Genomic DNA, 12,498 nt, shown 5'->3' with positions numbered 1-12,498 from the left:
ATATAATATATATAAATCCAATAATATAATACATAAACTACCGCTAAATTTACCTCAGAAACCGGGGGTATGGTGAGCTTTAGTAGATTGTTTGAGAACTGGTATGAAACACTGGCTTTATAAATTACAATTTGCTACAGCGGCAAGATTTCTTTATGAACTAAAAGACCATAATATCATAACATACCTTTACTAACTCTCTCATCCATAGTAAGTCGTCCAATCAGATTCAAAGCTAACTCCTTACACAACGCGTCACTCCTTGCCACGGCACTGCACATCATCCAAAGAGAATACATAGATCTTGACTGACGCCATATTAAGTATAGCGATAAGTATAGGAGCTGGAAAACAAAAGCATTTCTTTATAGGTTCGAGAATATTTTAGGAAATAATATGAGTGTGATTTCTATAAATAGTTATTGCAAGATGCTTAGATTTCCAACGAGTAACTTGTTCTATGGTGAGTGTTGAAATTACCCTAAATTACCGTATCTTACTATAGGTTTCCCTGGTAATACAAATCTCACATTGTTAAATAATTATTTTAAATCGGACAAATAGTGGTTAACATTAGCGCGCCCTAATAAAAAAAACTTTAAATCAGTAACTTAATAATAATACCTATAGATTTTTGAATCATCAGTTCAAATTTCCTTCATTCAAAATATACCTATATACTGGAAATATTTTACGGAAATTCTCAATAAAAATAACCCTCAATTGAAGTAACCCAAGCGTCTCAGTATACCCCACAAAATAATCATATTTACAGCACAAAATTCAAGTAATATGACACGTCCCATAAAACATAAATTATTGCTGTACGAAGAATAGAGGGAAGATGGATGAGCATTATCAAAAGGCTGGGCAGTCGACTTTGTGTAAGGCATATCCCACGCATCGTACATTCATGTTCAAGTGTAGACTCTATGATACTACTCCACATCGGTGAAAATTTGAATGAAAAGGGGAATTGAGTGACATATTTTATGATGACGTAATGTAGAATACATTTGACTAAATATACATGAAAAGTTGTATAGACAATATACCATGGGGCTTAATTTTACTAAGAATTAAAAGGTTACGACAGCTAAATGGTTTCATCAAACTTACACTGACTTTAATTTCGAGTGAACTGAGAACTCAAGTTACTTACATTTACAAAAAGCAGGCCGCCTTTACAAACTGCTTTTCCAATGCAAAAATATGTATAATTTAGTGTATTTCTAAAATAAATTTGCCGTAACAAAAAGTTAACCTTTCACTGCACAAGTCTGCAAGTGACTGAATGACGTTCTAAATTGTAAAAAACCCGTGTGCGGGAACCCTCGCTACCCCCACACCTTTTTTCCTGGGCTTTCTATTTAATTGTAAGACAATACATACATGTACCTATGTATAACCATTACAACGCGGTAGATTTAAAGTTAGCAGTCATACTTTTTTCTTTCAAAATTAAGCAATCCAAAACTGTCACAAGATAAAAGAGATGGAAAGATGAAACCCGCTTCCATCCGTTTCATAATTCATCTCCATTTTCAGGTCACATGCAAGTATTAAAATAATAATGGTTGGTTATTACAAGTTCGGCAAATATACTGCGCATTTTCAATTTCAACTTGGCATCGGTCTTGGTTAATGGCTACATACACCCATTATCCAGTGATTTATGAAGCTAATACGAATATACTTAAGGATTTCCACAGAAAAGACTTCTACATCAAGATGTTTGGAGAATGTGTAAATTTATGTTTAATGCTGATTGTGGGGTGTTTGTTAATGGTTTTAAATGCCCGTTCTTACACTTATTTAGTGATGAATTAGTTAAAGTTAACTTTAATATTATACAAATAAATTAGTGTATACTGCTTTATTCTAATTTTTATAAATATAATTTAAAAGTCGTTTTAATAGTATTTACGGATGCAGCGCGTACACTAGTTATTTATTTTTACAGATATTGCTCAATATTATGGCAATAACTTTGACGAAATATATTCAGGGAATTTGGTGACACGCATAAAAAACATGAAAATACAAAAAGAAACTTAAAAAATACTTACTATTTCAGTATCTGCAAGTATCAAGACAAATTGATACGCTACTGTTGTACATAGTGTAGTTCCAAGCAGTACTAATAGCTGAAAACAAACAATTAAAAAGATTCGTTAGTATAGTGTTTACTTTATAAACTTAAACCCACGATTTCTTAACTTAAAGAACGAAATAGTCCTGTGGTCTCATGGACTACACCCTGTCTCATTCCGGGAGGGAGATCATTGTCCGACAACAAAACAGTAATGAGTTATTTTTAAAATGCTTCAAGTGATCTTTTGATACTTGCTATTAAAAATCTATTTAATCCATTTATGTCTGACTGGTGGGAAAGGGTCTCTTCCCATAATAAAGGAGGGGTTAGGCCTTAAGTCTACCACATTGGCTTAGTGCGGTTGGACTGTACAGTGAAAAGTATTCACAAAAGAAAATACTTGGTATATTTATTTTGATCTACAAAAACAAATATTTATAAAATTAATTGTTTACAGCCTTCTCTGAAAGCAATGAATAATAATGTTCCCGCTTACGTTTCCTGAAACTCACGTTACATATCGTCTCTCAACAATTTACCTTTCATGGAAAAAGAACCATTATTTTTCTTAGAAAATAAAATCACAACTTTGTTTTTATATTGATAAAGAAACGATTATTCTTTGAGAGATATGTACAGATTTAATAATCGGGAACATCTTTCAAAGGGCGTAGTTTCCGGAGTTAGATGTGCCCGTATGAAAGCGGGTAACGCAAACTAAGATAGAAGATATCGTAGTAGGTAGTTAGGTAGCTACCCTTGCTTCCTTTGTCTACTCAAAGTTACATATTATTATGATAAAATGTGCGGTAAATTAAAATTTTAGAAAACATTCTTTGTTTATAAACACCAATTCGTTCAATATAGATGATATTTATTCAGTTTATTTCAAATAATTCATACCTCAAAGGTATAAGGAACCAAAGCCGGAACATGTGCCGGCAAAGCGGTGTTTCAGCTAGTTATAAATATCCCAGAATGTTTAGTTAAGTGTATTGCATTACCATTCTCTTGGTGCATATTCTATTTTGTTAAAAGTATAGTAAGTAATTTTAGGAAAAAAATATGCTTACCAGTATTGTGCAGTACTCGCTAAGGTGTGCAGTAGCAGTCAATACATATCCATATCCTTTAGCCCCAGCATTTGGAGTCGCAGACATCAGCATCTCAAGCCTCGAATTCATCATTTCAACTAACATTGAAAAGTAGACCAATTCAGCATCATGAGCTGCGAAAACTACACACAAAAAAAACGCAGTACTGTTTCTTAATTTCAATGCTTTTAAACCTAAAGCATCAAGAATTACTGATAGCAAACATATAGCAGCATTCAAATTCGCTTTAGAATTTAGTTTTGATGTACGTTCTTCATCGAAAGGAAATTTTTCATTCAATCTGTCCAAGCTTTTCGAAGTTACGTTTCGATATCTTGCTGCAGTTGCTAAGAAGAATAGCTCAAATCCAGTTAAACCTTGGAATATTCTGAAGCCGAGGCCGACGTCTGGGTTGATGATGTCCATACAAATTATGGTGATCATGATGAAGGAAGTAGTGCAGATGATGAAATTGCACAGAATCCTGGTCTTTCGTTCTTCGATGAAGTAGGGTCGACTGATGCAGTACAAATTTTCCAAAATGATAAAATTCTTCATAGGTAACATCGCGTTTAGCCACATATTGTTTTATTCAAATAAAAATAATAAAATCAATTTACGAAATGCTAATAACAATATACTATTCGTGGTGTGGTTTATCGCAATTGATAAATCATTCTGTGGTTAGGTTTAAAATTTAAATTAATACACCCAATTGAACGCAAATGAATTAAATAATAATACACGAACAATCGAAATTTTGGAATGACTATTACATAATTTCGAATTGAATAAAACACAGTTTTACTAGACTGAATTTTGTGCTAAAATATGTTAATTTTATAACTTCATTTAGTATTTATGTTTACGATGTCCACGTCGTGTAAAAAGTGTTAATCCTCGACTGCCCTCGAGCTACTGACTGAGTGTAATAAAATTAGTCCCCGGCCCTCAGTACCTCGGGGAATAAAATGTTTATCTACTCCGATTGAAGTCATATTATTTTAATTTTCGTAATTTTTTGTCATTTAGGGAATTAAATTTAAGCCTAATGTGTTTTTGGGGTGTTACTTAATTTAAATTTCATTTTTTGTAAGGCTGTTTTTGCTGTTGTTTTTTGTTTAATTTTAAGAATATGAAAATAATTTGATTTTAAATCTGGATTACTTTTCACTAAAAGGTTTTTAAAATTGAAAGCGTATCTTAAAACCAATCACACTAAATATAGTGTAATCTCATTGATCGGTCTCAGCTATTAGCAGTTTTAATAAATAAAACTATCTAGATAAAGCTCACGCAGACAAAGTCGATCACGACCCAACATTTAAAAGTCAATATTAAGTTAAATAATCTACTTTAAAAGCATGACATGTAATTCAGAACGACGGGACATCTCCAACTAATTTAAACTTCGTTTTGAAATGAAAAAAGTTGTGTGCATTTTTTTCCAATTTCATATTCGATGGATAGGATGAGTATAAGTTTATTTTTTATTAAAACTTCGTGCAGCTGTCGTCTTGTTTTTTACTGTGTCGTAATTTTGACAATACATGTTTACGTTTAGGGGAGTTTTTTGTTAGCTTTGTTTTATGTTGTTTGCCGGTAGATGGCAGTAGTTGTTTCGCGTTGTTATGATGCATTATGGTGTGTGTTTTAGTACGGGATGTTAAGTGGTTGGTTATAGACGCTTGAATTTTAGGATTTTGTGTTATGAAAAGCAAAATGTTATGGGGATACAAGATTTTATGAAGATCACTCATGTTTCACATACTTGCTGAGGGTTTTCTCTTTTATCTGTAGCGTAAAAAAATGCATTATGTTATACATTTTAAATATTTATATGCCTGTCTGGTATTTCGTTACTTTTGCATAAGATACATAATAATTAAGATAAGCCCTGGAATTTTAAGTGAATTTTACGAAACTTAACCAAAATGCACATTTAAATGTCCTACAACTGGATGAATAAGAAAAATTGGCTTAATTAAAAAAAAAAGCAGTAAACAGTAGCAGATGCTCTGCCTCTCTATGTTAAAAATGTGTTTTTACGAATATTTTATTTGCAGATATATGAAATCATCATGTTCGATCTAACAAGTTGGGAAACAAATTTTAGGTCTACAAAAAAGAATAACGGCTTCAACTGACAAATTCCATTATAATTTAAAATAATGTAGTGAGAACTGTGAAAGCAGTAATAAATGTACCGGTGAACAATATATCAGTCAAAGTTGTGCAACTACAATTAATTAAGGCGAAAGTCACAAAATCGGCCATTACTCTTCACTAGGCCAGTGCTCTTCAAAACTGAGATAAATTTAATTTAAGATTTACTTGGTGGAAAGTCATTATTTTCCGACGTTCATTTCCTTTAAATGGACACTTTTTTGCGGTACGATACGATCAGTGAACGACTAAGATCGGACGTCCAAAATTATGAACTTAGTACCTAACTGCTCAATTTTCAATTTATCTCAGATTATTTAATCTGATGTATCGGAATAGAAGTATTCAATGAAAATTAACTCTTTTTACGTATATTCTCGGGCTGGAATTATCTCAAGAAAAAAAATTCATTTCATCCATATCCAGTTTTGACTGTTAATGTTTAGTGTGTAGGTAATTAATTAAAAATAAAAGATAATAGCTAAAAATAACTTTGTTATCCTAACATTTAAAGGAAATAACTCTTAAGAAATGTAATGTAAACGATGTTTTGCAAACATAGGCCGCAAAACTAAGATTTTTAAAATGATAAAATGCAAAACACAATAATTGACTTCATTGATTTATCCATGACTGTTAGGTGTATCATATATGCGATTATAAGCCTCCTGCTATTACCGAACCCACTACCTGACCGGGGTATCGTACCCAAACTCGTAAACATCACCCGTTGTTTGTTATTTGAGTCCCTTTTTATTTAAAATATGACGCGTTATTATGAAAATGCTGATGGAAATCAATTGAATGTTTTAGCGGTTTTGTTGGAACTAAAAATATTTATTTTAAAATTATATTTTGATAACAAAATGTGAGTGGCGTAGTGCGAAGTATGACAAGATGTATGGATGTGAAAAAAGAAAAGGAGGGTTTACGTTCTCTGGTCTTTGCCTACCTCTATGGGAAGAAGGCGTGATTTTATGTATGTATGTATGTTAAATATTCTTAAAAGTGCACAGTGGCGTCAAGTCGATAAACAGTTTATGGATATCATCAAACTATCATTTTCTCAATCTTTTCCGTATGGAAAAAGTATCTATACATTTTTCCACCCTAATAATGAATGACAAAACTGGATCATCACATACTGTTTGACGATTTTACTTAAAAATGTAATCAATATGTAGACTGCAAAGCCCAAAACTCGATGGTATTTAAAATAATCGACTCAGACAAGACGTCCAGTAAATGAAGTATAGTGCTAAGTGGACAAGGCGGTACGCAAACCACCTGCCAATGCTTTCTTAGCCTTAGTAAAGGCACAATAAATAAACAAATAAATAAAAATGCAATATCGTGCGTACTTTTATGAAGGTTGATACTAGAGGCCGTTAGTTTTCTGACCAGAGAGCTCTATTCAACAGTTTTCTATTACTATCGTTGACGTTAGTAAAAGTGCGTGAAAGGTCTCTTTACAAGTACTTAATGGATTTTCGCTAATAAAAGCCTGATTTCATTTATAGACTCGCACAAGGCGCAATTTTGAATTTTCGTTCAAAATCATGTGGCCACTAAAAAAAAATTAAAAGCAGATAATATTATAAAAGCCTTGCTTGACTCAGCATTTGAGCTAGAGTCCTCGTAATCGGGAACTTAAATTAATAAGATGCTAACATAGTCGCTTCAGACTTTCAGCTTATAAACTATTGAGCTGAACATCTCATACAGCATCGCCTATTTAAGTAATATATTATTAACAGGAATCATTTACCACTCTGAAGCAAGAAAAATGCACTGTAAACAAGAAAAATAATTTCAAAACGAAATAAATTGTGGTATAAAATAATTTAACCGACATTTTCCTTTATTTACGCAAATTGTCGCGTCGTGTGTACTAAATAACCAGTTTTTACATTACTTGTGATTAAATTTAAGTCACTACCCGTCCAGGCAGCGGTGCCATGCAATTTCACCTGAAAAGCCTTAATTTTCCATAAGGAATTGCTAAAAGGACGATGAAATTCTGAGCAATTATAAAGTTAATTCGATGCGAAGCTTTTTGACTACATCTTTTTTGATGCTCCAGTTTAATTCGAGTTGAGTTAGTTATGTTTTTGGTCACTTGTCACCGAGATAATAACATTTTGTGATGTTGTTCTCGAGTTTTTGATGTTTTTTGATTTATTCCCTTTGTGCTGTGGGATTGCGTTTGTGAAATCGTTTTTTGTGGATAGGTGATGAATTGTGTATAAAGAGATTGTTGCAACTCTAAATTATTGCTTTAAATTATGTGAGGTGCTCTTAAATAATCTTCTAGTCATATTAATACAACACAGAAGGACACATAATATTGTGCTTGAAACAAAATACATGTTTTATGTAGGTATATTCGTATTTATTTTACCATGTACCTTACATGTTTGCTTATTTTCCCACAAAAAAATATAGTCCTCATCTATACTAATATTATCTATACTAATATTATAAAGTTGAAGAGTTTGTTTGTTTGTTTGTTTGTTTGAACGCGCTAATCTCAGGAACTACTGGTCCGATTTGAAAAATTCTTTCAGTGTTAGATAGCCCATTTATCGAGGAAGGCTATAGGCTATATAACATCACGCTACGGTCATAAGGAGCGGAGTAGCAACGAAAAATGTTACAAAAACGGGGAAAATTTTGAACATTCTCTTAGGTGACGCAAGCGAAGTTGCGCGGGTCAGCTAGTCTATACTAATATTAAAAAGCTGAAGAGTTTGTTTGTTTGTTTGAACGCGCTAATCTCAGGAACTACTGGTCCGATTTGAAGAATTCTTTCAGTGTTAGATAGTCCATTTATCGAGGAAGGTTATAGGCTATATATCATTACGCTACTACTAATAGGAGCAGAGTACGAGTGAAAAATGTTTCAAAAACGGGGAAATTTTGACCCATTCTCTCTTATGTGACGCAAGCGCAGTTGCGCGGGTCAGCTAGTGATATATATTTTTAGTAGTCTATTTCTTGAAGATTTAGTTCAACACAAAAGTATGTCTTTGCTTTGACAACGAGCAGTCTTATTAACTGTTCAGTTAAGGTTAAAGACTTCCGTTAGAAGTGAGTTCACTTCAGAGGAGGTTTTCTCTACTATCGACTAGACCGGACTACTGGCTAGCTATCGATATCTATACTTATATTATAAAGCTAAAGAGTTTGTTTGGTTGCTTGTTTGTTTGAACGTGCTAATCTCAGGAAATACTGGTGCGAATTGAAAAATAATTTTAAAAAAATTTGCTGTTGGATAGCCTATTTATTGAGGAAGGCTATAGGCTATATAACATCACGCTATGGCTTACAGGAGCAGAGTACTAGTAAAAATGTTACAAAAACGGGGAAAAACATGACCCATTCTCTCTTATGTAACGCAAGCGAAGTTGCGCGGGTCAGCTAGTTTTTAATGAAAATTAGATCAACGCCTTTAACGAACGTGATGGGACCTATTTTTGCAATACATTATAAACGTCAAACTCGACATTCGATAGCAACGACTGTAAAAAATCGCGCTGCAGTTGTTGAATAACTGAAATTTTAACCGTTTGGTCTCCCGATCAAGAGAAACCTTTTAACGAAAAACCTATTGGAGATTTTATTAATTATACTGCAATACAACATCTGCAATTAATTTCAAATAATAAATAAATTAGTTTCATTAAATATTTCAAAGCTTTCATAAAGCTACACAATATTATTTCATATAAAATATTTGTGTTAGGTAAGCCTTTGTTTGTTTTGCTCCAAACATACAAGTTTATTTTAGGAATATATTTTTATTGAAATAGGAAAACAAATGTTGAATTTGTTATTGATTTTATACTCGTTTTCGGTCAGTCTACTGTTATTTATTGAATGACGCGTCACACAATGGGAATCCATTGTGAAACTATGATTGACGAAGCCATTATTTGGCTTGTCAACCGCAAAATGAATTAGTAATGTGCTGGAAAATATGCGTTTTGTGCTAAACTTTTGTTCTTTTAAGTCTTTTATGTGATTCTAACTAACTGCACTAAATGATAACACTTAAAATATTCAAAGTTGTCACAGTAGCGATCGCCTATGCTACCGTTAAGCAATGACTACCTAACCTAAGCAAGTTAAGGCATGGTTTCAATTGTCAGAAGCATCTAATAAAAGTTGATGTTGTCCACAGTATCATCATTGACCGATCGGTCTATAAAAAAATCTTAGTTTTAAACAATATACAATAATTCGATTATATTGGAATTTGACTTGCTCTCTGAATAAGAACGGACCGCTCGTCTTTTTGTTTACTTGTGCATAAACTGACGACGTTTGATAAATTTCGAAAAGCATAGCAGAAACAAATAAAATCTTTTGCACCTGCATTACATAATAAGTAATCAAGTCGAGTTACCTTTTGGATTAATAAACAAAAAACATTATTCTCACGATAAAATCTCCAACGAAACCAACGCTATACGCAACAATATGAACATCAAACAAAACAAAACAACAGCGCCCGCATCTTAAAAATCACAATCTCGTTCACATAGCGGTTAATGTAACCTTTCATGAAAAACTGCACAAACATTCTCCTCGAGTACAGGGTGTGAGGACAAACGGATAAACAGCCAAGCTTTGTGATGCAAATCCAGTACTTCAGCTGAAAATTCACGGCTTGGATGAAACGCCTGAAATGCTGAAAAAGACGCTCTCGTTTCACGCACGCAGAATTTTGAACAGTCTCTCGATATTTTTTCGTGTTACAGATCGCTAGGAATCACGTTCACAGAAATAGGTATCAAAACACTTGTATAGACTTTAGTGTGTATTTTGAAGGCATTTTCTTTGTGTAGTTTTAAATGCTCGTTCTCATATAGGCTCTTTGTGTCTCTGAACAGAACATTCCGAACACGTGTTAGACGTGGTGTTAAAAGCTGTTATGCTGAGCGTAAATATCGGTTTATAGTATGTTTCTGAAAGTTTTACTGATAAGTATTGTGTTTTTATATTTAAAGTAATTTGCACTAAAACATGCTATGACTAGTTTTAGCATGAAGAAGTTTTATTTCGTTTTATTCCTAGTTCTTAATAATATTTAGTGAATCCACTGATGGTTGCCAAATCTATTAACAATTTGCTCAGCTATAGAAAATTGATTTTGTTTCTAAAATCTGTGCTATGATAAAAAGTATCCACGCTTTTTAAGTGCCTTTGATGATGATTCGAAATCGAAATGGTTATAGATTTCGGATCATACCCTCGGCTTCACTTTACATAAACACACATCTTGATGAAACCTTTGATAAAATACCACTTAATTTGAAATAGTTGACGCACAAAACAATATACCTATGTATTTCTGTCTGCACAATATACATATGTTATTTTGAAGACCCTTAACCAAAGAAACATACACTATATCCTATCAAAAAATAAAACTTCAAAACACAGTTTCTCTAATTAACTGTGACCCAAAATACGTAAAAGCTTACTAAACATAGTTAGTCTTTATAATTAATGAACGAGCCGTAGCAAGTTGACTCCAGTCAAGAATGATGCAAGGCTAACTATGTTTGTTCTACTGCATCAGCACAAAATATAAACTAACCTTTTCACGCTCTAAAAAACATTGTTTCCCTGCTTCAATGGAAAAACTGAATTATTTTTCCGCTGAAAATTTTAAATTAAAATGTTAAAGGCTGTGTACAAATTTTGTTTTTTAGATGAAAATAGTTGGTTTATGACTAATTGTCTCATTGAAGTGGAAGCAGTTACATTATCAGGTACATATTTATAAGATCGCAAAGTCTCAGATTCAAATCCCCGAATTGGAAAAACACGTTTTTAACTGAAAGTCAAATCAAGATTCTTAATATATCAAAAAAGTATAAAAATCTAAACCTATGTTGTCTATAACAGAACAATAGCTATCGACTTAAAAAACAAACAAGATTCTGAAACCACAGCTACAGCAGACTGCATATGAAAAAGAAAATATGAGACACGCATAGAAGTAGCATCAAATATCTAAGTTTAGTTAACACTGGAGTTTTATACTAGATCAGGAAGTCTTTTTGAACTAAATGACTAATTAGAACATAGTCCAAGACATTAACGAATTATTTATATATTCTTCTATTCATTTCAATTTCATTCTAATAATAGGGTTGTTTTTGTCGTAAAGTTATTTTAGAAATATTTATCTATCGATCAGCGAAGGAAAACATCGTTGTTACCCGAGAAGTCTTTTAAATAGTTCTTGAAGGGATACAGCATCCTCAACGCGTACTCAGCTAGTACGGTACACTCTTTCACAATCCCGTCCTGTCGTACTGCCTGTCTATACCAACTCACTCTTGGGCAAGAGTAACTAGGGTACTTAAACTGCACATTTGGCGCAGTGGTTGCAGTGGTCACCTCGCCGCAATAACCGTATCGCAGCCTGTGGTGGGTCCGAATCCCACCCCAGACAAATCTCTGCGTGACGATCAAAGATAAGATGATATGTGTTTGTTTTGACAATTTTTGTCACTTGATCTTGAGTTTGTATTTATAAGTAAATAGGTATGTTTATCAGTTATTTGATTACCATAGTACTCTGCTTAGTTTGGAATTGAAAAGCGGTGTGTGAGTTGTCCTATGATATTTATTTATTTATTATTTATTTTTGGCATGAAAAAAGGGTTTTCTGGGTCAAGGTTTTGTAGCATCTTTATCCAACAAGGCACAATTTATGAATGTATTTAACATGATGTCCTAAGAAGTCTGTAGTCCTCTATGAAACTAACTTCACACGAACAAAGTTTAAGCTGGCAGTTCTTGTAGTTCATAGTTGTACTCACTGATAAACCATCCGTGTAGAAAATAAGCTTTAGCAGTCCAAAGTTGTTTGATCTTTTAGTCATTGAAATGAACACAGTGCTTTGGCGAGAAAGAAAATTTGTGTCCTATGTAGCTACTGCACCCGCGCGGTTTTACAAGCGTTCAACAATTCGATTCCTAGCTCAGCTGCATGGTAGCCAATGTTGAATCTCATGTTACTGACTATCGGTTTGCCACATGTTTAGATTGTCTTAGGAACTATTTCCGCTGTAATATGATAAAACTGTTGTCATTGTTTATTTATTTTATTTACCTTATATCAGA

The sequence above is a fragment of the Anticarsia gemmatalis genome, chromosome 19, assembly GCF_050436995.1.
Source record: "Anticarsia gemmatalis isolate Benzon Research Colony breed Stoneville strain chromosome 19, ilAntGemm2 primary, whole genome shotgun sequence".
Taxonomy (NCBI): Eukaryota; Metazoa; Arthropoda; class Insecta; order Lepidoptera; family Erebidae; genus Anticarsia; species Anticarsia gemmatalis.
The sequence above is the reverse complement of the archived record's forward strand: the minus strand, read 5'-3'. Positions refer to the sequence as shown.